This window comes from Stenella coeruleoalba (genome assembly GCF_951394435.1).
Source record: "Stenella coeruleoalba genome assembly, chromosome: 1".
NCBI classification, from domain to species: Eukaryota; Metazoa; Chordata; class Mammalia; order Artiodactyla; family Delphinidae; genus Stenella; species Stenella coeruleoalba.
The window spans coordinates 78,120,362-78,148,090 of NC_137169.1; the positions used below are offsets into that span (position 1 = coordinate 78,120,362).

General features: G+C 38.8%; 1 pseudogene across 1 annotated transcript in view; it reads right to left on the reverse strand.

Moving 5' to 3' along the window:
- LOC307192229 (guanylate-binding protein 2-like) overlaps nt 1–16,470 on the reverse strand; it is a 19,280-nt pseudogene extending 2,810 nt beyond the window's left edge. Inside the window, exons 1-9 of the transcript in view lie at nt 16,281–16,470; nt 15,631–15,758; nt 14,586–14,706; nt 11,332–11,517; nt 10,739–10,981; nt 7,620–7,897; nt 6,067–6,293; nt 4,076–4,174; nt 3,584–3,776 (exon numbers count right to left, since the gene is read on the reverse strand). The product of the transcript in view is annotated as a guanylate-binding protein 2-like (transcript). The remainder of the gene's footprint in view (nt 1–3,583; nt 3,777–4,075; nt 4,175–6,066; nt 6,294–7,619; nt 7,898–10,738; nt 10,982–11,331; nt 11,518–14,585; nt 14,707–15,630; nt 15,759–16,280) is intronic.
- Nucleotides 16,471–27,729: the final 11,259 nt, after the last annotated feature.

The window sequence follows — 27,729 nt, forward strand, 5'->3', positions numbered from 1 at the left end:
TGTTGAAGGATCTAGTGGAAAGGTGAATAACACACATGAACATATGTAAAATTTTTCAAAGAATGGACACTATTAATAGAGTTAAATGGAAATGCCATAAGACTAAAGCACAGTATAAGTGATTAAGACTTATTTTAATGGAATTAATGCCTTCTCTAACTATCTCAGTCCCTCTGATTAATTTTTGTAAATGATAAGATTTAAATTTTATCTTGTTTATGAATGTAAAATTCTGGTATCCATTTTGGAAAAATACCAGAGACTTTATTTCCTATTAATATAAGTGAAATTAAAAGTAAAAGTAGAGCAAGGCTACTTTGAAATAGGACTAAAGTTCAGAGTCAGCTCCTTTTACTCTGACCAAGAAAATCCAGTTATTATCAGGGAACCAAAATTAGTTCCGGGGACAATTGAACCTCAAAATTTTTTTGTATGAAGTAACCAAATTTCCTGCTTATCTTTTTTTTATATAAATTAATTTTTGTTGGAGTATAGCTGCTTTACAACATTGTGTTAGTTTCTATTGTACAGCAAAATGAATTAGCCATGGGCTTCCCTGGTGGCGCAGTGGTTGAGAGTTCGCCTGCCGATGCAGGGGACACGGGTTCATGCCCCGGTCCGGGAGGATCCCACATGCCGCGGAGTGGCTGGGCCCATGAGCCGTGGCCACTGAGCCTGCGCGTCTGGAGCCTGTAAAAAAAGAATCAGCCATACATATACCTATATCCCCTCCCTTTTGAACATCCTTCCCATTGAGTTCACCACAGTGCTTTAAGTAGAGTTCCCTGTGCTATAGGTATGTAGTCTTTTGTTATCTAATTTATACATAGTATCAATAGTGTGTATGTGTCAATCTCAATCTCCCAATTCCTCCCATCCTCCCTTTCTCCCTTGGTATCCATACATTTGTTCTCTATGTCTGTGTCATTATTTCTGCTTTGCAAACAGGATGATCTATACCATTTTTCTAGATTCCACATATATGCGTCAATACACAATATTACAATACATTGTTGTTTACTATAGGAACGATGCCGTACAGCAGATTCCTAGAATGTATTCCTCTTGCTCACCTGAAACTTTATACTCATTGGTTGGTAACTTCCAATTTCCCCCTCCCTACGGTGCATGGCATCACCATTCTACTCTTTGATTTTATGAATTTGAATATTTTTGATACCTCATATAAGTGAATCATGCAATCATGCAATAATCATGCAATATTTGCCTCACTGTGACTGGATTATTTCATTTGACTGGACATTTCATAATGTCCTCAAGATTCATTCACGTTGTTCCATATTGCAAAATTTTCTCCTTTTTTAAAAGACTAAATAGCATTCCATTGCATGCATATACCATCTTTATCCACTAATCTGTTTATGGCCATTTAGATATTTCCACAATTGGTTATTGTGAACAGTGCTGCAATGAACATGGGACTGCTGATACCACTTTGATGTCCTTATTTCTACTCTTTCAGGTAAATAATGAGAAGTGGGATTGCTGGATCATATGGTAGCTCTACTTTGAATTTTTTGAAGGTACACCACACTGTTTTCCATAGTGCTGAGACATTTTGTATTCCTGCCAATGGTGTGCAAGAGTTTTCTTTTCTTCACAGTCTCACCAATATTTGTTGTCTTTTGTTTTTTTGATAACAGCCATTCTAACAGGTATAAGGTGATATTTCATTGTGCTTTTGATTTATATTTCCCTAATGATCTGTGATGTTGTATATGTTTTCATACTTGTTGGCCATTTGTACATCTTTGGAGAACTGTCTACTTAAGTTCTTAGGCCATTTTTCTATTGGGTTAGTAGTTTTTTTGCTATTTAGTAGTAAGAGTTCTTATATATTTTGGAGGTTAACCCCTTATCGGTATATTGTTTGGAAATACTTTCTACTATTCTATAGGCTGCCTTTTCACTCTGTTGATTATTTTCTTTACTGTACAGAAGCTTTTTAGTTTGATGTAGTCCCAATTATTTATTTTTGTTTTTGTTGCCTATGATTTTGGTGTCATAGCTATGAAATCTTGCCAAAACCAATGTTGTGAAACTTTATGTTTTGTTTTAGGAGTTTAACAATTACAGGTCTCCCATTTAAATCTTTATTTCACGTTGAATTGATTTTTGTTTATGGTGTAAGAAAAGGGTCCAAATTCATTCTTTTAAATGTGGTTCTCTATGATCTCCAACATCATTTGTGGAAGAGATTATCATTTTCCCATTGTGTATTATTGGCAACCTTGTCAAAGATCACTTGATTGTATATGTGTAGATTTATTTCTGGGCTTTCTATTTTGTTCCATCGGTCTACATGTTCTCTTCATGCCAGTCCCATACTGTTGTGAATAGTGTAGCTTTGTAATATGTTCTGAAATCAGGAAATGTGATGCATCCAGCTTCGTTCTTCTTTCTTAGGATTGCTGCGGCTATTTGAGGTCTTTTGTGGTTGTATATGAATTGTAGAATTGCTTTTTCTATTTTTGTAAAAAATACTATCAGAATTTTGATAGAGATGACATTGAATCTGTAGATCAGTTTGTTTTGTAAGAATATTTTAACAATATTAATTTTTCCAATCCTTGAACATAGGATGTTTTTGCATTTGTGTCTTTTTTACTTTCTTTTATCAATATTTTGTAGGTTCCAGTATTCAAGTCTTTCACCTCTTTGGTTAACTGTATTCTTTTTGATGCTATTATAAGTGGGATTGTTTTTTTAATTTCATTTTCAGGTAATTTATTGTTAGTGCATGGAAATGCAACTGATTTTTTTTTTTTTTTTTGCAATACGCGGGCTTCTCACCACTGTGGCCTCTCCCGTGCGGAGCACAGGCTCCGGACGCGCAGGCTCAGTGGCCATGGCTCACGGGCCCAGCCACTCCGCGGCATGTGGGATCTTCCCGGACCGGGACACGAACCCGTGTCCCCTGCATCGGCAGGTGGACTCTCAACCACTGCGCCACCAGGGAAGCCCCACAGCAGATTTTTGATCATGGACTTTAGTACAAGTCTCCAAAATTTGGTGGCAGAGGTAACAGAAATAAGCTGAGAAGATCAAGCCTGCACTGGTTGATACTGTATTACTGCGTAGACATCCTGACTCAGCATAGACTTGGAGTAAGGCCTGGAGAACAGGAAGGTACTGGCAGCCTAGGTATTTAATTATGTGGTTAATTGTGTAGACGGTCATGAAGTCTTCCTACTCATTAGGACGCTTCCAGACATAAAGTTATATCTCTGAAATGACAATTTCCTCTTTTGAAAAATGACAATATAATGGTACCCATAACATAACGTACGGATTTGCTCACAGAATATCTGTAAAGCCACTGTTCAGTGCCTGGCAATGAATAGCTATGGTTTATTAGTGATTTAATTCTATGAGATTTTATCCTGCAAGTAGATAGCCTTTAGTAACCAGAGATGGTCAGGGGTAGAAGCAATAAGAGAATGAAATGTCTACTAGTGTTCGGGCTAGAAAAGTCCTTCAACTGACCTAATGCTCTAAATTCTAAGCAGTGCTTTTTATTCAGCACAATGGTAGAAAGAATGGAGATGACACAATTGAATACCTGAAGTTTAGGGCTAGAACCCTCTCCTGCTCTGCCATTAACTGGGCCCTCTCCTTTTCCATCTTCTCAGTCAGTTCTTTCACATGTTCCTGATAACCGTTTTCTCTCTCTTGCATCACCTGGTCATTCTTCTTTTGCATTTCCTCCAACATTTTGTTTGCAGCTTCTGCAGATTTAGACTTTATACATTCCACGTAAGAAGAAAAATAAGCGGAGAAATATGAGGATCTTAATTTATTGTTAGAGCTTTATTTTCACACTTTTTGCTTGTTTGTTTGCTTATTTCATGAAGATAACTTCTTGTGGTTATTTTTGCACTGAGGAATCAGGGGACAGATTGACATAAATATTAGTTAAGAAAAGAATCCCCTAAAACTAAGAACTATACTTGCTATTTTTTGCTCTATAGTAATATTCCAGGTGGACTAATGTGGCTAACATTAACATTTCTAGCGCTTTCCAACTATGTAGAGGGTTTTCAGTTATTCTCACCTTCAATCTCTTTTTCTTTTTCCGTAAGTGACTGATCAGTATGTTGAAGTGCATCAGCCACATCTTCCTTGGAATCCAAATATTTCTTCAGTGTGTCTTCTGCTTATTGATGCAGAAGAAGTTAGAATTAGGAAATAGAGACTATGGGTTAAAGTAAAACCTAGCAGCACATCTCTTAATTCAACTTCATTTTACCACCCATTTTAAAATTTAAATACCTTTTCAAACTAAGCTTTCTTATACTTCAAAATAAAACTAACCAGGGCCCGTCAATTGTCACCTGCTCCTCCCAAACACCCTGGTCCAAGACATCATCACTTCTTGCCTGGACCACGGCATTAGCTTCATAACTGGTCTCCCTGCTTCCTTCCACTCTTGCTCCCCTATAGCCTGTTTTCCTCAAGGCAGCTAGTGTTGTGTTATATTACTTTAAGAAAGATCACTTCAATTTGATGCACCAAATCCTCTGCTGATTTTCCAACTCCTTCCAAGTAAAATTGAAACTTCTCTCAGTGGCCTCCAGGATACTACTTTGTTTAGCCTCTGGCCCCTGAGCATCTCTCTGACCTCACCTCCTGCCACCTCTTCCTTTGCTCACTGCCTTCTTAATGCTTTTCCTGCCATTCCTAGAACATCAACCAATTTATCCTTCTGGATGTTTCTGTCGTTTGAAATTTTCATCCTCTAGATGCCCACTTGGCTCACTCCCTGACTCCTTTGAAGATTCTGCTGAAACAGTACCCCACGATAGAGGCCTTCTCTAAAAACCTACATATAAAATAGTACCACATATCCTTCCTCTCCCATGCCTGTAGTCTACTTTGTGTTTCTTCAGGGCACTTTTTTCACTGTGATAGTGACTTCTCGAGTCACTGTAGTAGTATTCTCTCCTTTGCCTTAGTAACAGGACGCTTAATTTTTTCCACCAGGGCACATTGTGGGCCTTGATACAATGTTGCACTTTCTAGTCAACCTCCCGGTAGCTGAAGTGACCATATGATTAAAATATAGCTAATACCACTTATGTGGAATGTTACATAGTACTTTTTGCAGATCGCCTTAAAGAGAGTTGACCCAGAGACTTTTAACTCTTCTGTTTTTCCCTTTTCTTTCCATCTGTAATATGGAAGTAGTGGGTGAAATTCCAGTAGCCATCCTAGACCGTAAGTTGACCTTGAAGATGTAGGCTGGGTGCTAAGGTGCTGGAGCAGAGCAAAGAAGTGGCCTGGGAACAGGGTGATTGTGGAGTTGTCATAGCAGCATGGACTCCCTCTGCCATACTTCTTGTACATAAGACAGAAAATTTTGTCCTTTTTAAGCCACTCTTGTCTTGTTTTATTTTATTTTTAAATAATATGTACCCAAACCTAATTCTAACTGATATAACCTGAGTATACCAGCACAGAAGTATAGTTAAGAGCAGAGAGTCTGCTACAAGGATTTCTATTCCAGCTGTACCACTTATTACCTGTACATCTTAGGTGAGTTATTTTACTTCCCTGTGCCTCAATTTTCTTATTTATAAAATGAGGACATTAATAACATGTACTTCATAGGGGTGTTGTGAGGATTGAATGAGTTAAGCCCATTTGTTTCCTGAAACAAAATAAGGTCTATATGTGTTAACTCTTATTATTATTAGTTTTTTCTGTAAGCTATAATTTGTTGATTGCTGATACTTTGAAAGAACTTGTTTTCTTTTAATTGCACTAACCACAGAAATTTGACAAGGTCTAGCATATAGTTAGGACTAAGTAGATAATTGTTGGATGATTGAATGACTAAATTATTGAAGAAATTCTACAAACATTTTGGGGGGCTCCATCTGTGCTTCCAAGAAGGAATCTGTTATTCATCCCATGGTAGTCTCTCCTATTGGATAAATCAGTGAATGGATCAATGAAAAGCACAGGCACTGTTTACCAATCACATTTTGGTTGATTCCACTGTAGTTTGAAAGTGTCACCTCAGCAAGTCCCCAGAAATGGTACTCAGTAGGTAGTTTACCTGTATCCCCTTTCTGGGGGACTGGTAGTACTTATTCTTTAGCTCCTGCTTCTTCCAAATAGAGATGATAACCTCCTGGTTTAGAAAATATTCCTTGCTTCACATCTTCATATACAGGGCCAAAAATATCCTGAATTAAAGCCATGCAATAAACTGAGGATGCTTTCATGTTCTGCTTACAAAAGTCATCTCACTTTGCTTCTAACCCTTCCTGTGAAGTGAAAAAATAGTACAGAAGGTACAGTAAGCCATTATGAGGTTGTTAACCACACACAGATTACTGGAAATGCTGCTTCTGCAGAGAATGTGGCATATAAACATTACACACCTCTCATCATGCTGGGAGATTCTAGAATACCCCTAAATAGAGCGCTGGTTTAAAAAAATACATCTACTTCTCTTTGTGATTATCTGAAGCTTTTTCCCCATGCTTTTTTAGCTTCAGAGAATGATTCTCAAAGCATAGACGCTGTTCCATATAGAAACTTCTCTTTTCAAGTCCCTAATTTAGGAATAGTTTACCACACAAATGTTCAGTAAGACAGGCTTGCAGGGAGTTCCTGGTTCCACTACTTCGTGACTTAGTGACATTCAACTTTCATGAAATGAGGTTTCCTTTTTGTAAAACACAGGAAATTTTATCTATGTCATAGATTCCACGTCAGGATTATATGCAGTGGTTCAAAGTATTAAACCAGTGACTTTTTCATGAGTGCTCAAAAGGGTCAATGATTAGTGGTACATTCTTTAAAATGATAATACTTTTGCATATTTTCTCAATACAAGACTAACGAAGGTAATGGAGATTGTACTGCAGGTATTTTCGGTATGGAGAAAGCTTAACAAACAGCATTTTCACCTACATCAAATTATTGAAGAGAACTTGTATATCAAGTGTTTCTTTAGTCTAGAAAGATGTCCATTGTCTGCTGACCTTCACTATTTAGTTTCATCAGAACCCCTGAAAACAGGAAGGTGTAATTTGAAAACTCCTGCCCTTCAAGCCAGAGAAGGGATTGTCATCTGTCAAGTGATTATTTGTCATACAACAATCCTTCCTTAATTTGAAAGGACTCAGACTTGAGTCCTCAAATAGCATTCTTATAATCGATTTCTCTTCCCTGTCTTTCTGAATATTTTACTGTTGCTTTACATTAAACACAATACGTTTTTAGGGTTTTCACAAAGAAGTGAATCCTCCTGGATAATTAGCAGAGAACATGAAAACACTGTGTCTTTACTAACTTTAAATGAAAAAATAAATTAAAATAATCTTAGGTAAATATAATTTTACAGTTTACTTTTTGCTTAAAATGTGGCATCCATAGGGTGGAAATTAACAGAAGAGGGTATCTGTAATAACCATAGTTGGTCATGGTACCATAGTCTCTAGGACTAAGTCTAAAGGAAGTCTATTCTTTCAGTAAAGATTGCAAATGAGTACACATAACGGAGGTCTGCTGTCTTTGGGAGGACTACTCATATCAAGAAAGGCCCAGATTTTTCTGCCTCTCATTAACCAGAATAGCAAATATACCCCTAATTTTTTCTGGAACACTCAGTCCACATCCTTGAAAGAGTTCTTCAAGATTTCAGTGACCTCTTTCTCACTGACCCTGTGCAGGTCCTGCAGCTCCTGGAGGGTTTCCGTGGGCAGCTGCACCTTCTGGCCCATCCATTGGTCATAGTGGGCAATGGCCTTTTGCACTGCGGCCAAGTTCTTAATCTGGGCCAAGGCCAAGACTGCATTCTCCATGCAGGGCAGATCCCCACTACTGATGGCATTGATGTAGGTCAGCACCAGGCTCTCTAGACCTACAAAAGAGAATTTTAAAAAATAGTGACTATTAGTTGGTGAGAGAGAGAGGAACAACTGTATTCCGTTTAGTCCTGAGCATATAAATTTTATTATTTTGTATCAACGGCTAGAGTATTTTTTTTATGCTTTTCAAGTGTCACAAACAATAGTTTTAAGGATTTTTTGAGAAGAATAGTGATGGAATATTTTGTTAACCTCTAGTTTCAGAGGAGTTTAAAGCTTCCCTTTCCTCCTCCTTCCCTCACCCAAATGGAAGATGTTGGAATGAATGGGTTAGAGTAAGGATATTTTGGGGACAAGATAGTAAGTCTTGATCTTTTCTTAGCCTTACTGTATCTCTCTTTTATATACTGTACTGTATCTCCCTTCTAATATATAAAAAAGATCAAGAAGACAATTTAGCATACACAAGCATTTGTGTGTGTGAGTGTAGGGGTACACGTGGTACCGGCCACTAGTCCTGGGTCTGGCCTAAATAAGAGGATCTTTCTAGATAGTCTCTCATCCAAGCTCCATGCAGTGTGATCAGTTCATCCACATTTGCTAGGGATTTATGGTTTTAGCATTGAAAATCTCATATACCAGGAAATGCCAGCCTCGGGCAAACTGTAGTTGTTGATCACCCTACAACTACCAGTTTTTGGCTACAATAATGTATCACCTCACACTGATCAGAATGGCCATCATCAAAAAGTCTACAAATAATAAATGTTGGAGATGGTGTGGAGAAAAGGGGATCCTCCTACACTGTTGGTGGGAATGAAAATTGGTGCAGCCACTATGGAGAACAGTATGGAGGTTCCTTAAAAAACTAAAAATAGAGTTATTTTATGATCCTGCAATACTACTTCTGGGTGTATATCCAGAGAAAACTGGAATTCAAAAAGATACATGCACCCCAATATTCATAGTAGCACTATTTACAATAGCCAAGACATGGAAGCAACCTAAATGTCCATTAACAGATGAATGGATAAAGCAGATACGGTACATATATACAATGAAATATTACTCAGCAATGCAAATGAAATAATGCCATTTGCAGCAACATGGATGGACCGAGAGGTTATCATATTAAGTGAGGTAAGTCAGACAGAGAAGGACAAATATCATATGATATCACTTATATGATGAATCTTAAAAAATGATACAAATGAACTTATTTACAAAACAGAAATAGACTCACAGACAGAGAAAACAAACTTATGGTTACCAAAGGGGAAGGGAGAGGAGGAATAAATTAGGAATTTGGGATAAACAGATACACAGTACTACATTTAAAGTTGATAAAAAACAAGGACCTACTGTACAGCACAGGGAACTGTATTCAATGTCTTATGATAACTTATAATGGAAAAGAATCTGAAAAAGTATACATATATATATATATATATATATATATATATATATAACTGAATCACTGCTGTACACCTGAAACATTGTAAATCAACTGTTCTTCAATTAAAAAAAGACAACTAGCAATTTTGGGGCACTCAATCCTGGGCCTTCTCTTTCTATAGTTTTAAGTAGTGCCATCTATGTTTTAACTTCCTGCTTTGAGTTGATTTTTAAGCTTTCGATTTGTATATTGAAATATCTGGATGATACTCCTTCTTGTATACATCAGAGAAAAATCAATACTAAATGATCCAAATCTAAACAACTTCACCAACTCTGGAAAACTATTCTTCCTCCAAGTATTTCTTTTAGTAAATGACATCTGTTCAAGCAGTTGCTTAAGCTCAGAACGCTGGAGTCGGACTTGACACTTCCTTATCATTCCTTCCACACACCACGCCCATATGCCCTCCATCATCAAGGTTTATGGATTTGACATTCAAAATATGTGTGGATTCTGTCCATGTTGACAATCTCAATTGCCACTATCTTAGCCTAGCATAATCCCTATTTATTATTAAAATATTGCAGTATCATTCATCTTCTCATTGCTTCATGTACATCCCTCCAGCATGGTATCTACAAAATACTCAGAAGGATTTTTTTAAGTATAAACATAACCAGTCCTTTTAGGTATGGTTCCCTGAATACTTCTCCAACCATGACGCCGCTCTTATTCACTCTACTCTTGTTCAAATCGCACTTTCTTTTACATTCTTGAAGTCGCAGAGATCTTTACTGTCTTCGAACTTCTCACGTGGTATTACCTCTGTCTGCAAAGCTATTCGAACTGTTCTTCTAATTAACTCCTACTCATTTTCAAGTTCTCATTTTACATGTCACTTTCAGAGACAAATATTCTCTGTCTTCGAATCCAAAGCAGCTATCATTTTAATTTATTGTGCTTATCATTGTTTATCATTAGAGTTAAATAAATTATTTTAGTACCTTTTGATCCCACCGTGCTAGAATGAAGATAGAGCTAAAATATTTTAATCCACCATTACGCCCAGTGGTTGGTGCATTGCAGGCACTCCTAATCAATTCACATATTTTTTGCATTGATAAACAAGAGAATTGTGTTAAGGTTAGTGGCAAAGCTTTGCAAACATGGAGTATTTGCCTTTTCCTGACTTTGTCAATCATACAACTTTCCTGGAAGGAAATTTCATAAATAAGGAGAGAAGTTGGTAGAGAAGGTTACTACACCAGGATTAGATTCTAGTTTGTTTCCTTTATTTACCTTGCTCATGTGAATATTAGATAACACCAGAAATACTTTTAGTTCCCATATAAAATTCACAAAGTGACACTTGTGGTGTGTTTTCCTTGGCATCATTAGACTCTGTATTTGTCAGAAGTAACCCTCATGGTTCCCACTTCTATTGTCTACAGTGGGCAATAGGAAAGTCCAAGTATGGACAGTGAGAGGGACTCATGAGGCCCATTGACTGTGATGCCCCCTGAGAGAGTCTTGGCCTTGGAATGGCTGAGGATGTAGAAGCAGAAGTCTTCAAATTGTTCTCTGAATTCAGGGTTCAGATCTTCCTCCTGTAGCTGCTCCTGGCGGGTGAGGTACTTCCTCTGAGAAGGGTGGTCAAAGATGAAGCACTTGTTCTCTGGGAAGAACTTTCGGATACATAACCAAGGTTCATTAAAGCTTTTAGTTTTTTTATCAGTACCTGGAGGAATGAAAATTTGAGGTAGTACAATTTCAGGCTGATTGCTTCAAATATATGACCCTTCAACTTAGTAATTTGCACAAATCCTATATTAAGAGGTAAATATTAACTAATCATGGATCAGACCAAAAAAATTAAAGGGATAGAGAAATGAAATTTCTTTTCTTCTCCAAGAAGGAGGTAACTTAAAATTAGACCCAATTGATTCATCTAAAGAATGTTTCATTTCCTCTAACAGAACAGCCAGGATAACAAAGTTACGAAATTATAATTTTCAGCACCTACATAGAAATGGTCATTGTGATATTGTTTTCTCTTTTTTTTGTTAGCCAACCATCAGGCCCAGTAACCTTGCTTTAGCTGCAGTGAAAGCTTCCGGTACTCATCAGCAGTGATGGGTTGCCCATTTGCTTCCAGCTCCAGGGAGAAATCTCTCAGAGCCCACACCAAGTCTGGAAAGAAGCTCACAAAGTCAGCTGAGTCTTTGGCCTCACGTTTACCAGGTGAGGATTTTGCCCTGATTCAATCTGTCAGTTCTGTCACATAGCTGAGATGATAACATAGGAAAACTGCAGAAAAGGAGTAGCACCTTTTATGCTGTATTTTCTCCCAAAGCTTATCTAAAATAATTTTTCTTAATCAGTTTATTCATTCATTCCACAATTTATTGAGCAACTGCTATGAACCAGGCACTGTCTTAGAACCAATAACATTGCAATGAGTGGGACAATTCTACCGTACACATTCTAGTGAGGGAGATAGATGATAAATGAATAAACAAAAATGTAATAAAATCTGAGTCTTGTTAATAATTGTCTTGAAGGAAAATGAACCCAAGCTAAAGGTTAGAGAATAACTGTGTATGTCTGCATGTTGTACTGGTTTATGTAGTGGTTCAGGTAAATTCATCCTGAGATGATCATTGAGCAGAGATCTGAATGAACTGAGGGAGCCAGCCATGCACTAATTCATTGGAGGAATATTCCTGGCAGAGGAAATAGCTCCTACAAACGCTCAGATAGGAAATCACTGAGTGTGTCAAACATATAGCAGGGAGACCAGCATGGCTAGGGCAGAAGTCCTAGAACGGATAGGGTCCAGACTATGTCAGCCCTGTAAGCCATAGAGAGTGTTTGAATTTTAATCTAAATTTAATGGGAAGCTATTGAGAAGCTTTGAGCTGAGAGGGGATATGACCTGATGTTTGTTTTTAAAAGATCATTCTGGCTGATGTTGTATCTGTAAGAGACAAGAGTATAAGCAGAAGCATTAGGCAGTTAAGAGGTAACCCAGAGGAGAGAAGATGGAAGTTTAGACTGGAGTTATCACTGAGGAAGTGGTGGAAATTAGCCAGCCTGGGAAAATACCTATGACAGTGGAGCTGACAGGACTTGTGACTAATAGTTTGCAGGTTATAAAGAAAGGAATCATCCAAGATGAATCCTAAGTTTTTTGAGGTTTTTTTGTTTGTTTGTAGTACGCGGGCCTCTCACTGTTGTGATCGCTCCCGCTGCGGAGCACAGGCTCCGGACGCGCAGGCTCAGCAGCCGTGGCTCACGGGTCCAGCCGCTCCGCGGCATGTGGGATCCTCCCGGACCGGGGCACGAACCCGTGTCCCCTGAATTGGCAGGCAGACTCCCAACCACTGCGCCACCAGGGAAGCCCGAATCCTAAGTCTCTGATCCAAAACTGTGATGGTGAAGGAGTGCTTTTGGTCAAAAAAATTAAGAGTTCTGTTTTTTGACACACTAAGTTTCAGTTGTTTCTTATACATCTAAATGGAGACTTGTAACTAGATACACAATTTTGTGCCTGAGAGCAGTGGTCATGATTACTTATACAAATGTTATGGTGATTGACATAAAGGTGTTAGTGGACTCCTTGAGGCTAGAAGAGATGGCCTAGGGACTGAGAAAAGAATAGAAACCCAAGAATCAGAGAGCTATAATACTTAGAAGCCAATAAGAGAAAGAAGATGCAACAAAGTAAGCAGAAAAGATATAGCCAATAAGGAAAGTGGAATATTAGGTAACTGTGGTGTTTTAGACACCAAAAGAACCAAGTGTTTCAGAAAAGAAAAGCCATCAACTTTATCGAACGCTCCTGAGAGGTCAGTGAGTATGAGAGCCAACCATTAGATAGAGGACCATGAAGGTAACCTTGACAAAAGCTAATTTAGGACAATGCTTGAAACTCAGTTTATGGAAATGTTGGAGTTGTTGATAATGACCAGAGCTAAGAATGCAGGAGAGTGGAGGATTAAGATGAGGAGGTGAGGGAACTGAGAGACCAGAGTGTTAGACGAATGTCTGTTGGGTGTTTTTTTTTTTTTTTTTTTTTTTTGCGGTACGTGGGCCTCTCACTGTTGTGGCCTCTCCCGTTGCGGAGCACAGGCTCTGGACACGCAGGCTCAGTGGCCATGGCTCACGGACCCAGCTGCTCCGCGGCATGCGGGATCTTCCCGGACCGGGGCACGAACCCATGTCCCCTGCATCGGCAGGCGGACTCTCAACCACTGCGCCATCAGGGAAGTCCTGTCTGTTGGTTTTTAAAGTCTCTAAGAATACAGTGAACTAGGAGCTAGAATATTTAACAGATGAAAGTTTGTTTACAGGGAAGTGGGTAGATGACTTCGCCAAAGGATAGTGTAGTCTCAGTACATGTGCTTCGGAGGAGTTTCTCTTTTTAATGGGAGAATGAGAAAGTCTCTGGAAGCTGTGATAAAGAACAAGGAGGTTACCTAAGTTTTCTGGGACCTATGACATGCAAGGTGTGGGAGAAAAAAATCACCACTTAAGACCACTTGCGAAGTCTGTGGGGGAAATACTGTCCAGAGAGTATAGATAGAACTCAGTCAGAAGGAACTATTTAGAGATGATGATAAGGATCTAAAGATTTGCTGAATGAGACATGAGTTCTAGAGGATGCTGAGGGTTTGGCAATGGAGATTTGTAGGGAGAGGTCATCAAACATGACTGCAGTTTTGACCCCTGGGCTGGACCCAGGCAGCTCACCCTCTCCCCTATCCTTGGAATGTGCACTCTGCTTGCCTTCCCCATGCACAAGGGGGAACTTCCCCAAGTTGCACAAGGACACAGTCTTGAGATAGTAATGGGTGCTGAGACCGTCTGGACTATGTACTGACTGAGCCCAGGTAAGGTCTCTATAGAGACTTTTAAAATTTGGTGGGTGGGTGTGGAAATCTATTTGTCTTCCAGCCACCTAAGACAAGACTTCAAAGTAAATTCCCTTGCTTATTAAACCTGCCACCTGCCGGTCTGATCTGCCATTTTCTTTGGTCTCTCCCTGCCCTCTGGGTACTAAGGTCAGTTTCAGATTACACCCAGGAAGCTCCTGAGGAGATTGTGACCCAACAGGATTAAGTCAGATAGGGCTTGTACAGAGCCTTGTGCAGCTAAGTGTCTAAGGATAATGTGTGACCAGAAAGGCTTGGGCTTCTGGCGGTGATTGAGGTAGACTGGGATGGTGAGCATAATGGGATTCATTAAAGAGGAGACTCCGAAATTCTTCTGCAGTTGCCCACAAATGTAACTGGTGACAAAATAAAGCTGTTCTTTCCTAGATTTCATGTTGTCTGGACCACAAAATGGATTCTGCAGCTGGTCCATGGCCTGCTGGTTGATGGTTCCCATGCTGTTGTATAAAAATGTGCTGCTCAGGAGAATGGCCAGGGCAAAAATTCAGGAGTCATTCTGGTTGTCTCCCTAGAAGTCATTGTAGAAACCACATAGAGTGACTTAGAACACATGATTTCAATTCAGATGGACAGAGACTGATCCCAGATGTCTCTATTTAACTCCGGAAACTTAGGTTAGTCATTTCCCTATGCAAATTTTTATCCATCTGTACATGAATTTATATAAAAACGTTAAATTCATGGTGTAGTGAAATTTAAATTAGGCATTGTACATAACTGCGTATGACAGTGTAAAGCAAATAAGCACTTGATAGTGGTGGCTATTATGATCATGTAATAGAATTCAAACCTATCTCCTGAACTGAGATTGTGATCCTATTTCTGTTCTCATGACATGTCATGGTGAGGAACTTTTTAGACAATAGTTAAAATATGCCCCTTTAGCAAGAGTAATAATGTATTACAAAGATGTTGTCATCAGATCTTATACTTTGCTTCTCTTACAAATAGCACAGCTGTGGATAACACCATTCCCACCACCTTTCTGGGTTCTCATTCTGAAAAGTCAGATATGTTTGTAAACTGTCTATCAGATTTAGAGACCCCTTCAGTAGCCTCACCAAGACATTTTCCTACAATATGAAAGAAAAATGACTTAAAAAGTCATTAGCCATTATTTTATGGGTTTCAAACCTACCAACGGGCCTTCCTGACCACTCTCAATGCTTATATGTGTGGCCAAGGTATGCAACAATTCTTAAATTAGCCCATCATTCTCATACTCAGTGTTTACTTTTCTCCCATAAGGCTCACTTTGGTTTGCTTCAAACTGGATCTGAGGTCAAATCTTGAGCACAGCCAAGTAAATAAAATAAATGAAAATAAGACATTAGTATGATATACTTGAAGCACAAATCCAGGAGTGGGAAATGATAATGCAAAGAGGGCTATTGATCTGACATAAATAGGATTTAAAAGATTTATTTTTTACCTTCTCCACATCTCCCAGGCCCTCGGTATCAAGCAGAACTAGAGTATGTTCTGGCTTCTTGGGATGAGGCACACACCACATCCAGATGCCCTTCGTGTGAGATTGCACCGTGGAGCCCAGAGAAAAACCTGCAAGGGGGCATGGGGTTAAGAAAGGGTGGAGTTTTAATAGCAGATGGATCTTGAAATTGAGATAATAGTTAACAACATCAAGGTTTAAAGAGACCAATGAAAACGTAATCAGTATTGATCTTAACTGCAACCAGAAGAAGAGAGAAATTAGAACATTCAGTACAAACTGAAATATTTATTTTACCTTAAAGATCAGTATAAGCTTGATGTTAATCCACATACGTTTTAGTAAATGTTTTATTGTTTATTATTATCTGTATTAATTTTCTTTATTACTACCTTACCCCTTCCAGAAAGGCATATTTATACTTTAAAGAGAAAATTAAGGCAAAGTGGTAAGGAAGAGTTGACTCTTATCTTCTAGCACAGAGTAAATGTAAGATGCCCATCACTGTATTGAAAGTTAGCTTTCAATATTCCTCCCAGGTCTCTAACGTCCTCTTTTCGCATCACTGAACTTGATTCTGGGAGTGTAGGTGGACCGAAGGGAATCAGCTGGGCTTTGCTAGTGCCACTCACCCTTTTTCTTCCCAGCCAGCTTGTTCATCAGGTAGGATTTGCCTGTGCAGTAGAGGCCCACGATAGCCACCACCAGAACGGGCTGCTTAATGGCAGACAGGATCTTCACAATTTCTGGATTAACTGACAGTCGCTCATTAATGTTCTCAATAAGGCACTCTGGGCCTGGCATGTGCATCTCTGAGGCCATGTCCAGAGTGCCACCTGATCTGCAAGGGAAGAGATGGGATGGAAAGCAATGTCTAGTCAGTTAGCTGATTGAGGACTTTGCAGTTAGGACTAAAATTTGGTTTTCTCCTTGAACTTTGTTCCTTGTATGTTTTAAAAAGTCCTGTGGCCTATTTAAGCCTGTCCTATAGACTAGTCCACTGGTTCTTTTTAAAAGTAACTTGATTTTGAAGGAGCTTAGCCTTACACAAATTCGTATATACAGTGGATACAGAGTTTCCATATTCCATTTCCCCAGCTTCCCCTAATATTAATATCTTATTTAACCATAGACAATGGTTGAAACAGGATTTTAACATTGGTACAATACTATTAACTAATCCACACACCTTTTCCCCATGTCACCTGTTTTCCCCCTGATGTCCTTTTCTGATCCAGGATCCAATTCAGGACCCTTCATTGCATTCAGTCATTACCTTTCCTTAGTCTTCTCTCATCATTGACAGGTTCTCATTTTTATTTTGTCTTTCATGACCTTGGCATTTTAGAAGAATACTGGCCTGTCGTTTCGCAAAATATCCCTCCATTTGGGTTTTTCTCATGATTCCTCATGATCAGGTTGAGGTTATGGGCTTTTGGCAAGAATACTGTGGATGCAATGTTCTGCCAGTCTCAGTGTATCATATCAAGGGATGCATGATGTCCGTAGAACACACTCTGGTGCTGTGATGTTAACTTTGATCACTTGATTTATGTGGTGTCTGCCAGATTTCTCCACTGTAAAGTTACTATTACCTCCTTGTAATTAAAAAGTACCATTCGGGGAGATATTTTTGAGACTGTGCAAATATATTCTCCTTAAAGTTTAATATCATTTTTCTTTTTCTTTTTTTTTTTTTTGCGGTACACGGGCCTCTCACTGTTGTGGCCTCTCCCGTTGCGGAGCACAGGCTCCGGACGCGCAGGCTCAGCGGCCATGGCTCACGGGCCCAGCCGCTCTGCGGCATGTGGGATCTTCCCAGACCGGGGCACGAACCCGCGTCCCCTGCATCGGCTGGCGGACTCTCAACCACTGCGCCACCAGGGAAGCCCTAATATCATTTTTCAATGCTAATTTTAGCATCCATTAATAGTGATTCTTGCTTGTAACAATTATTACTGTAGTGCTTGTCTGTAGGTGATTTGTACTTGCACCATTCCTTCAACATTTACTAACTGAGGTTCTATTGTAAACAAGAGCTGTTCCTTCTTTATTTATTTTTTTACTCATTCAATTATTTAGTTGTATCAGTATAGACTCACAGATATTTATTTTATTTTATTCTATGGGGTTTAATACTTTACTATCATTATGTACTTTTTGCTTAATTTGCCCCAGATTTGTTCATTGAGAACTCCTTTAGCCTGGCTCCTGGGTCTTTTGGGCATGCTTCCATCATATTCTGAGCACTTCCTTACTTTGTGGCACCACAGGGTATTCCTGATCTGTCTTCTATGTTGCCTGCTTCAGCTCTAGAATTGGCCATTTCTCCCAGCAGCCCTGATTCCATTCTTTGGGTAACAGAACTTAGATGCCAAGATATCACACTAGATATGTACATTACTTCTAGGTCCCCTCAGTGAGCCAAGTTAAGAAATGTGTGTATGAATACTAGTATAAGTGTACATAAATCTATATTTATCTATTTATTTCTGTATAAAATCTTAATTTCCTGCTCGTGTTTCTAATTCCAATTCAACACAACAGGAATTATTCAAGTTTTTCCCCTCTCTTTAAACTCCTTACTCTGACTATGAGAGCCCCGGCCCTAATTATCAATAATAAATTTGCTTAAAGCGCCCCGGCCCTAATTGTCCATAATAAATTTGCTTATGTGCTCAATCCTAGTATATGCATAAAGTATCAATAGTTTCAAAATTGCTAATCTATGCCTCTGTGATAAATAAATTTACTAACTAAAGTACATTATTAGGATCCAGTGGTTTTTGTCTTTAGCCTGATATATATATATATATATATATATATATATATATATATATATATATAGTCAAAACACTGTATTCCGAAATTCTTAGATTTGTTCTTTCCTTTCTCCTCCTCTTCAGCATAGTTATTCATTTGTAATGCAGTCACTTTCATTTGTTACTGTTTATGTTTCATTTAGGCCTCCCCCAAGTCTTGGTTAATTTTAAGTATGTGTTTATTTTTTGAGTATGTAAAACATTACATGGGTCTAAGAGTCAGAGTTTTCCGAAAAGGTGTACTCAGAGAAATGTCACTTCTTCTTCATCTGACCACTCCATTGCCATCCTACCTTTCTATTTTTACTACCCTATTCTCACCCATCCTCTGTGAATAAGTACCCAATCTCATTAGTTTCTGGTTGATACTTCCTAGTTACCCTTTTCATAAATGAGCAGATATATTTTCTTATTCACATTTTCTAGCAGGAAAGATCACATGGTATAGATATATGGACATCGCTCTATATCACTTCATAAAAAGCTTTCTCATTCTTTTTGACAGGTGCCTACTCCATTAAGTGCATATACCATAGTTTATTTAACCACTCTCCTACGTGTGGGCATTTAGATTGCTTCCAATTTTTTTCAGTTATAATGCTGCAATGAATACCCCTGCTAACTTTGTGTGTATTTATTTTCATATTGTTGCAACTGTTTCTTCTGAATAGATTCCTAGAAATGGGGTTGCTCAGTCAAAAGGTAAGAGTATATACTTTTGTTATATATTGCCAAATGCTTTTCCAGAAGAAGGGTATACCAGACTGCACTTCTACCAGCTCATCTTGTATCACATTTCCAGAAAATGGAGGTTCTTTCCCTCTGTGCCTCACATCTTCTGACTTCATTACAAAACTTCCTTTCAAAGCTTTTCACCTTCACATTTCCATCCTTGGACTGAACACCCTGAGCTGTCTGAGCTCAGGCATATACAATAGGCAGGCTGCATCTGGAGCATGTTGTGTCAAACTTATTTATGTAATGTGGAACACACGCCATCCTAACCCAGTCCTGGACCTGGTCTCTCCCAAGTCTGTTCCTGTGCACAGTCTGGGACTCAGGTTCCCCAGTGGCTTCTTCCTCTCCCAGGCAGGCACCCCTGCAGCTCCCACAGCCCGTCCTGTCTACTCACTCACTGGTTCTTAATCTTTGATCTGCATCTGCTTTCACAGGTTTTTCACCCAAGACTGATATCTCTAATCTGAATCTGACTCTTGATGACAAATTGAAATTGTAACGGAGTAATCATAGTTCAGACATAACAAAACTGAAGTCGGGCGGCCATTGAGGATCTAGTCTCAGGCAAATCCCTGTACCACGGAGAACCTGAATTTTCTCTGAACTGTATCAAACAAGGACACCAGCAGCCGTATTTGGGGTAACATCTGCCAGCTGCAAATTTATGTCTCAAGGCGCCCCCTTGGAACTATACAACCATTTCAGACCCCAACCATTGTTGCTTAACAAAGGTCCTTACTTTTTGCCAGCGCCAATTATAATTCTTGACAAAGAACTCATGTAAATAACTATGGTGTTACAGTTTTGAATTTTATAAACTTCTATTTTGTAGTCAGGAGGAACACAATTTAAATGCTTCTTGAATCTGTGTCTCCCAGGCTGAAGTCCTAAGAAACTTCAGATAAACACCACTTATTTTCAATCAAGTCACAGTTTCTGAAATTTTGATCAACACTCTGTTTATATATTTACTCAATTATGTTATCAGATTTTAACTTCTTTGTGTTTAAAGATTGATTCCTTATTATCTGCACATATAGCAACTTGCATATTGCTTTTAATTATCTCAGGTAATGAAGCTACCACTATGAAGCATTATCTTATAAATCAAAGCTTGTTTTCTCTCTGAACTCTGCTCTATATATTTATTCACATGATTTTATTTATTTGAATTTTTGAATATATGAATTTTATTTTATTTTTTATACAGCAGGTTCTTATTAGTTATCCATTTTATACATATTAGTGTATACATGTCAATCCCAATCACTCAATTCATCACACCACCACCCCCACCCTGCCGCATTGCCCCCTTGGTGTCCATACATTTGTTCTCTACATCTGTGTCTCAATTCCTGCCCTGCAAATCAGTTCATCTGTACCATTTTTCTAGGTTCCACATATATGTGTTAATATATGATATTTGTTTTTCTCTTTCTGATTTACTTCACTCTGTATGACAGTCTCTAGATCCATCCATGTCTCTACAAATGACCCAATTTTGGTCCTTTTTGTGGCTGAGTAATATTCCATTGTATATGTACCACATCTTCTTTATGCATTCATTTGTCAATGGACACTTAGGTTGCTTCCATGACCTGGCTATTGTAAAGAGTGCTGCAATGAACATTGGGATGCATGTGTCTTTTTGAATCATGGTTTTCTCTGGATATATGCTGAGTAGTGGGATTGTTGGGTCATATGGTAATTCTATATATAGTTTTTTAAGGACACTCCAAACTGTTCTCCATAGTGGCTGTATCAATTTACATTCCCACCAACAGTGCAAGAGGGTTCCCTTTTCTCCACACCCTCTCCAGCATTTGTTGTTTGTAGATTTTCTGATGATGACCATTCTAACTGGTGTGAGGTGATACCTCATTGTGGTTTTGATTTGCATTTCTCTAATAATTAGTGATGTTGAGCAGCTTTTCATGTGCTTGGCCATCTGTATGTCTTCTTTGGAGAAATGTCTATTTAGGTCTTCTGCCCATTTTTGGATTGGATTTTTTGTTTTTTTAATATTGAGCTGCAAGAGCTGTTTATATATTTTGGAGATTAATCCCTTGTCCGTTGATTCGCTTGCAAATATTTTCTCCCATTCTGAAGGGAGTCTTTTCATCTTGTTTGAAGTTTCCTTTGCAAAAACTTTTAAGTTTCATTGGGTCCCATTTGTTTATTTTTGTTTTTATTTCCATTACTCTAGGAGGTGGATCAAAAAAGATCTTGCTGTGATTTATGTCAAAGAGTGTTCTTCCTATGTTTTCCTCTAAGAGTCTTATAGTGTCTGGACTTACATTTAGGTCTCTAATCCATTTTGAGTTTATTTTTGTGTATGGTGTTAGGGAGTGTTCTAATTTCAGTCTTTTACATGTAGCTGTCCAGTTTTCCCAGCACCACTTGTTGAATAGACTGTCTTCTCTCCATTGTATATCCTTGCCTCCTTTGTCATAGATTAGTTGACCATAGGTGTGTGGGTTTATCTCTGGGCTTTGTATCCTGTTCCATTGATCTATATTTCTGCTTTTGTGCCAGTACCATATGGTCTTGATTACTATAGTTTTGTAGTATAGTCTGAAGTCATGGAGTCTGATTCCTCCAGCTCTGTTTTTTTCCCTCAAGACTGCTTTGGCTATTCAGTCTTTTGTGTCTCCATACAACTTTTAAGACTTCTTGTTCTAGTTCTGTAAAAAATGCCATTGGTAATTTGATAGAGATTGCATTGAATATGTAGACTGCTTTGGGTAGTATAGTCATTTTCACAATATTGATTCTTCCAATCCAAGAACAGGTGTATCTCTCCATCTGTTAGTATCATCTTTAATTTCTTTCATCAGTGTCTTATAGTTTTCTGCATACAGGTCTTTTGTCTCCCTAGGTAGGTTTATGCCTAGGTATTTTATTCTTTTTGTTGCAGTGGTAAATGGGAGTCTTTCCTTAATTTCTCTTTCAGAGTTTTCATCATTAGTGTATAGGAATGCAAGAGATTTCTGTGCATTAATTTTGTATCCTGCAACTTTACCAAATTCATTGATTAGCTCTTGTAGTTTTCTGGTGACATCTTTAGGATTCTCTGTGTATAGTATCATGTCATCTGCAAACAGTGACAATTTTACTTCTTCTTTTCCAATTTGTATTCCTTTTATTTCTTTTTCTTCTCTGATTGCGTGGCTAGGACTTCCAAAACTATGATGAGCAATAGTGGTGAGAGTGGACATCCTTGTCTCATTCCTGACCTTAGAGGAAGTGCTTTCAGTTTTTCACCATTGAGAATGATGTTTGCTGTGGGTTTGGTGTATATGGCCTTTATTATGTTGAGGTAGTTTCCCTCTATGCCCACTTTCTGGAGAGTTTTTATCATAAATGGGTGTTGAATTTTGTCAAAAGATTTTCTGAATCTGTTGAGATGATCATATGGTTTTTATTCTTCCGTTTGTTAATATGGTGTATCACATTGATTGATTTGCGTATATTGAAGAACCCTTCCATCCCTGGGATAAATCCCACTTGATCATGGTGTATGATCCTTTTAATGTGTTGTTGGATTCTATTTGCTATTATTTTGTCGAGGATTTTTGCATCTGTGTTCATCAGTGATATTGGTCTGTAATTTTCTTTTTTTGTAGTATCTTTGTCTGCTTTTGGTATCAGGGTGATGGTGGCCTCATAAAATGAGTATGGGAGTGTTCCTTCCTCTGAAATTCTTTGGAAGAGTTTGAGAAGGATGAGTGTTAGCTCTTCTCTAAATGTTTGATAGAATTCACCTGTGAAGCCCTCTGGTCCTGGACTTTAGTTTGTTGGAAGATTTTTAATCACAGTTTCAATTTCATTACTTGTGCTTGGTCTGTTCATATTTTCTATTTCTTCCTGGTTCAGTCTTGGAAGGTTATACCTTTCTAAGAATTTGTCCATTTCTTCCAGATTGTCCATTTTATTGACATGGAGTTGCTTGTAGTAGTCTCTTAGGCTGCTTTGTATTTCCGTGGTATCTGTTGTAACTTCTTCTTTTTCATTTCTAATTTTACTGATTTGAGTCCTCTCCCTCTTTTTCTTGATGAGTCTGGCTAATGGTTTATCAATTTTGTTTATCTTCTCAAAGAACCAGCTTTTAATTGTATTGATCTTTGCTATTGTATTCTTTGTTTCTATTTCATTTATTTCTGCTCTGATCTCTATGTCTTTCCTTCTGCTAACTTTGGGTTTTGTTTGTTATTTTTTCTCTAGTTCCTTTAGGTGTAAGGTTTGATAGTTTATTTGAGATTTTTCTTGTTTCTTGAGGTAGGCTGGTATTGTTATAAACTTCCCTCTTAGAGAAACTGCTTTTGCTGAATCCCATAGGTTTTGGATCATCGTGTTTTCATTGTCATTTGCCTCTAGGTATTTTTTGATTTCCTCTTTGATTTCTTCAGTGACCTCTTGGTTATTTAGTAATGTAGTGTTTAGACTCCATGTGTTTGTATTTTTTACATTTTTTTCCCCTGTAACTGATTTCTAATCTCATAGCATTGTGGTCAGAAAAGATGCTTGATATGATTTCAATTTTCTTAAATTTACTGAGGTTTGATTTGTGACCCAAGATGTGATCTATCTTGGAGAATGTTCCATGCACACTTGAAAAGAAAGTCTAATCTGCTGTTTTTGGATGGAATGTCTTATAAATATCAATTCAATCTATCTGTTCTATTGTGTCATTTAAAGCTTGTGTTTCCTTATTAATTTTCTGTTTGGATGATCTGTCCATTGGTGTAAGTGAGGTGTTAAAGTCCCTCACTATTATTGTGTTACTGTCAATTTCCTCTTTTATAGCTGTTAGCAGTTGCCTTATGTATTGAGGTGCCCCTATGTTGGGTGCATATATATTTATAATTATTATATCTTCTTCTTGGTTTGGTCCCTTGATCGTGATGTGGTGCCCTTCCTTGTCTCTTGTAACATTCTTTATTTTAAAGTCTATTTTGTCTGATATGACTATTGCTACTCCAGCTTTATTTTGATTTCTATTTGGATGGAATATCTTTTTCCATCCCTTCACTTTCAGTCTGTATGTGTCCCTAGGTCTGAAGTGGGTCTCTTGTAGACAGCATATATATGGGTCTTATTTTTGCATCCATTCAGCGAGCCTGTGTCTTTTGGTTGGAGCATTTAATCCATTCACTTTTAAGGTAATTATCAATATGTATGTTCCTATTACTATTTTCTTAATTGTTTTGGGTTTGTTTTTGTAGGTCCTTTTCTTCTCTTGTGTTTCCCACTTAGAGATGTTCCTTTAGCATTTGTTGTAGAGCTGGTTTGGTGGTGCTGAATTCTCTTAGCTTTTGCTTGTCTGTAAAGCTTTTGATCTCTCCATCGAATCTGAATGAGATCCTTGCTGGGTAAAGTAATCTTGGTTGTAGGTTCTTACCTTTCATCACTTTAAATATGTCATGCTACTCCCTTCTGTTTTGTAGTTTCTGCTGGGTAATCAGCTGTTAACCTTATGTGAGTTCCCTCATATGTTATATGTCATTTTTCCCCTGCTGCTTTCAATAATTTTTCTTTGTCTTTAATTTTTGCCAATTTGATTACTATGTGTTTCAGTGTGTTTCTCCTTGGGTTTATGCTGCCTGGGACTCTCTGTACTTCCTGGACTTGGGTGTCTATTTCCTTTCCCATGTTAGGGAAGTTTTCCACTATGCTGTCTTCAAATATTTTCTCAGGTCCTTTCTCTCTTCTCATTCTGGGAACCCTATAATGCAAATGTTGTTGCATTTAATGTTGTCCCAGTGGTCTCTTAGGCTGTCTTCATTTCTTTTCATTCTTTTTTCTTTATTCTGTTCCACAGCAGTGAATTCCACCATTCTGTCTTCCAGGTCACTTATCCGTTCTTCTGCCTCAGTTATTCTGCTATTGATTCCTTCCCGTCTATTTTTCATTTCAGTTATTGTATTGTTCATCTCTGTTTGTTTGTTCTTTAATTCTTCTAGGTTTTTATTAAACATTTCTTGCATCTTCTTGATCTTTGCCTCCATTCTTTATCCGAGGTCCTGGATCATCTTCACTATCATTATTCTGAATTCTTTTTCTGGAAGGTTGCCTATCTCCACTTCATTTAGTTGTTTTTCTGGGGTTTTATCTTGTTCCTTTATCTGGTACATAGCCTTCCGCCTTTTCATCTTGTCTGTCTTTTTGTGAATGTGGTTTTTGTTCCACAGGCTGCAGGATTGTAGGTCTTCTTCCTTCTGCTGTCTGTGGTCTGGTGGATGAGGCTATCTAAGAGGCTTGTACAAGTTTCCTGATGGGAGTGACTGGTGGTGGTTAGAGCTGGGTGTTGCTCTGGTGAGCAGAGCTCAATAAAACTTTACTCCCCTTGTCTGGTGATGGGTGGGGCTGGCTTCCCTCCCTGGTGGTTATTTGGTCTGAGGCGACCCAACACTGGAGCCTACCCGGCTCTTTGGTGGGGCTAATGGCGGACTCTGGGAGGGCTCACGCCAAGGAGTACTTCCCAGAACTTCTGCTGCCAGTGTCCTTGTCCTCACGGTGAGCCACAGTGACACACACACACACCCGCCGCCACTGCAGGAGACCCTCCAACACCAATGGGTAGGTCTGGTTCAGTCTCCTATGGGGTTACCACTCCTTCCCCTGGGTCCCGATATGTACACTACTTTGTGTGTGCCCTCCAAGAGTGGAGCCTCTGTTTCCCCCAGTCCTGTCAAAGTCCTGCAATCAAATCCCACTAGCCTTTAAAGTCTGATTCTCTAGGAATTCCTCCTCCCATTGCTGGACTCCCAGGTTGGGAAGCCTGACGTGGGGCTCAGAACCTTCACTCCAGTGGGTAGACTTCTGTGGTATAAGTGTTCTCCAGTTTGTGAGTCACCCACCCAGCAGTTATGGGATTTGATTTTATTGTGATTGTGCCCCTCCTACCATCTCATTGTGGCTTCTCATTTGTCTTTGGATGTGAGGTATCTTTTTTGGTGAGTTCCAGTGTCTCCCTGTTGATGATTGTTCAGCAGTTAGTTGTGATTCCAGTGCTCTTGCAAGAGGGAGTGAGAGCACGTCCTTCTACTCTGCCATCTTGGACCAATCTATTCACATGATTTTAATCATGACTTCTTTAACCAGGGCTTGATAATTTGATAATTTTGATAATTTTATAAAGTTAAAAGAAATGAAAGTCTTCTTTTAGTAATGCCCTATCATTATCTTTTTAACTTCAGTGTCTCAATCCCTGTAACTTGAAATGTTTATGATAAAACATTTGTTAATTTTTTGAGATACTAGCAAATGCAGAATACAGGCATGCCAGTTTTTATTCTTATCCTGTAAGAAAGCACTTCCACTTCCACTATGGTTGATTATTTCTAACTTGCTCTGGCTGAGGGCTTAGATCTAATAAGATGCCAGTCTTGCCTGCTATCTTGCTTCCCATCGCTTCAGGGGATAATGGCCAACAAAAAGCCTTTTTTCCTATGATCAGGACCTGTTTCCTTTTACAACAATGGCTCACTAGGACTGCCACAAGAAGATAGTCTGTCCGATTTTATAACATGAGGCATAGCACTTTTATAAAAGGGGAATCAATGATTGTCTCAGAAAAAGTGGCTGCACAAAGATTTCATAAGCTCCCAAATTACAATAATGTGTTGCCTTTTTTGTAGACCCCAACTTCTATTTACCTAGAACTAGAAAAGTTTGCAATAATGAAAGAAATGAAGTCTGAGCTTTATTAAGTGGGTTTTATCAAAGATAAGGTATTGGGCTTCCCTGGTGGCACAGTGGTTGAGAGTCCGCCTGCCGATGCAGGGGACACGGGTTCGTGCCCCGGTCTGGGAGGATCGCACATGTTGCGGAGCGGCTGGGCCTGTGAGCCATGGCCGCTGAGCCTGCACGTCCGGCGCCTGTGCTCCGCAACGGGAGAGGTCACAACAGTGAGAGGCCTGCGTACCACAAAAAAAAAAAAAAAAAAAAAAAAGATAAGGTACTTTAAGAAAGTGTCAAGAAAGAAATAATGTTGAAACATTCCTGGTTCTCAGTTTAGACTCTACCTCTGCTGGAACCTAATTCGACACAGAGCTGCAGCAGTGGGCACTTAAAGGACAGCCTGCTGCCCCAAATCAGACTTTCATATGAACTCATTTGCCAGATCAGGCTCAGCTGCAGCCTGTCTTGGGCTGGTCATTTTAGAGAACATTTACTGCCTCTTATAAATCTCTTCCCACCCAGCCTCAATTTTAGCTGGTGGAGAGATCCTTTAGAGGTGAGAAGAAAGCAGCTTCAATGGGAAAGTTAGAAGTGTCATCCTCTTTGTTTTTTATCAGAGTTTAGCTTCACTGATTTCACTTTTCTCTCTCACTAGCAATTTGGATTTGACTTTATTCCTCCAATGTCCTGAGACTTTCCAGATTTTCTTCTGAGACCCAAGGATAAAAATCAAAACTAGCAGGCGACATCTGCAAAGAAATAGACTGAAATGAAACTGAGAGTCCAAGGCTATCACTCAGCAGAGGAATCACTGAGAGCTATGCTAGTGAGAGAGTTT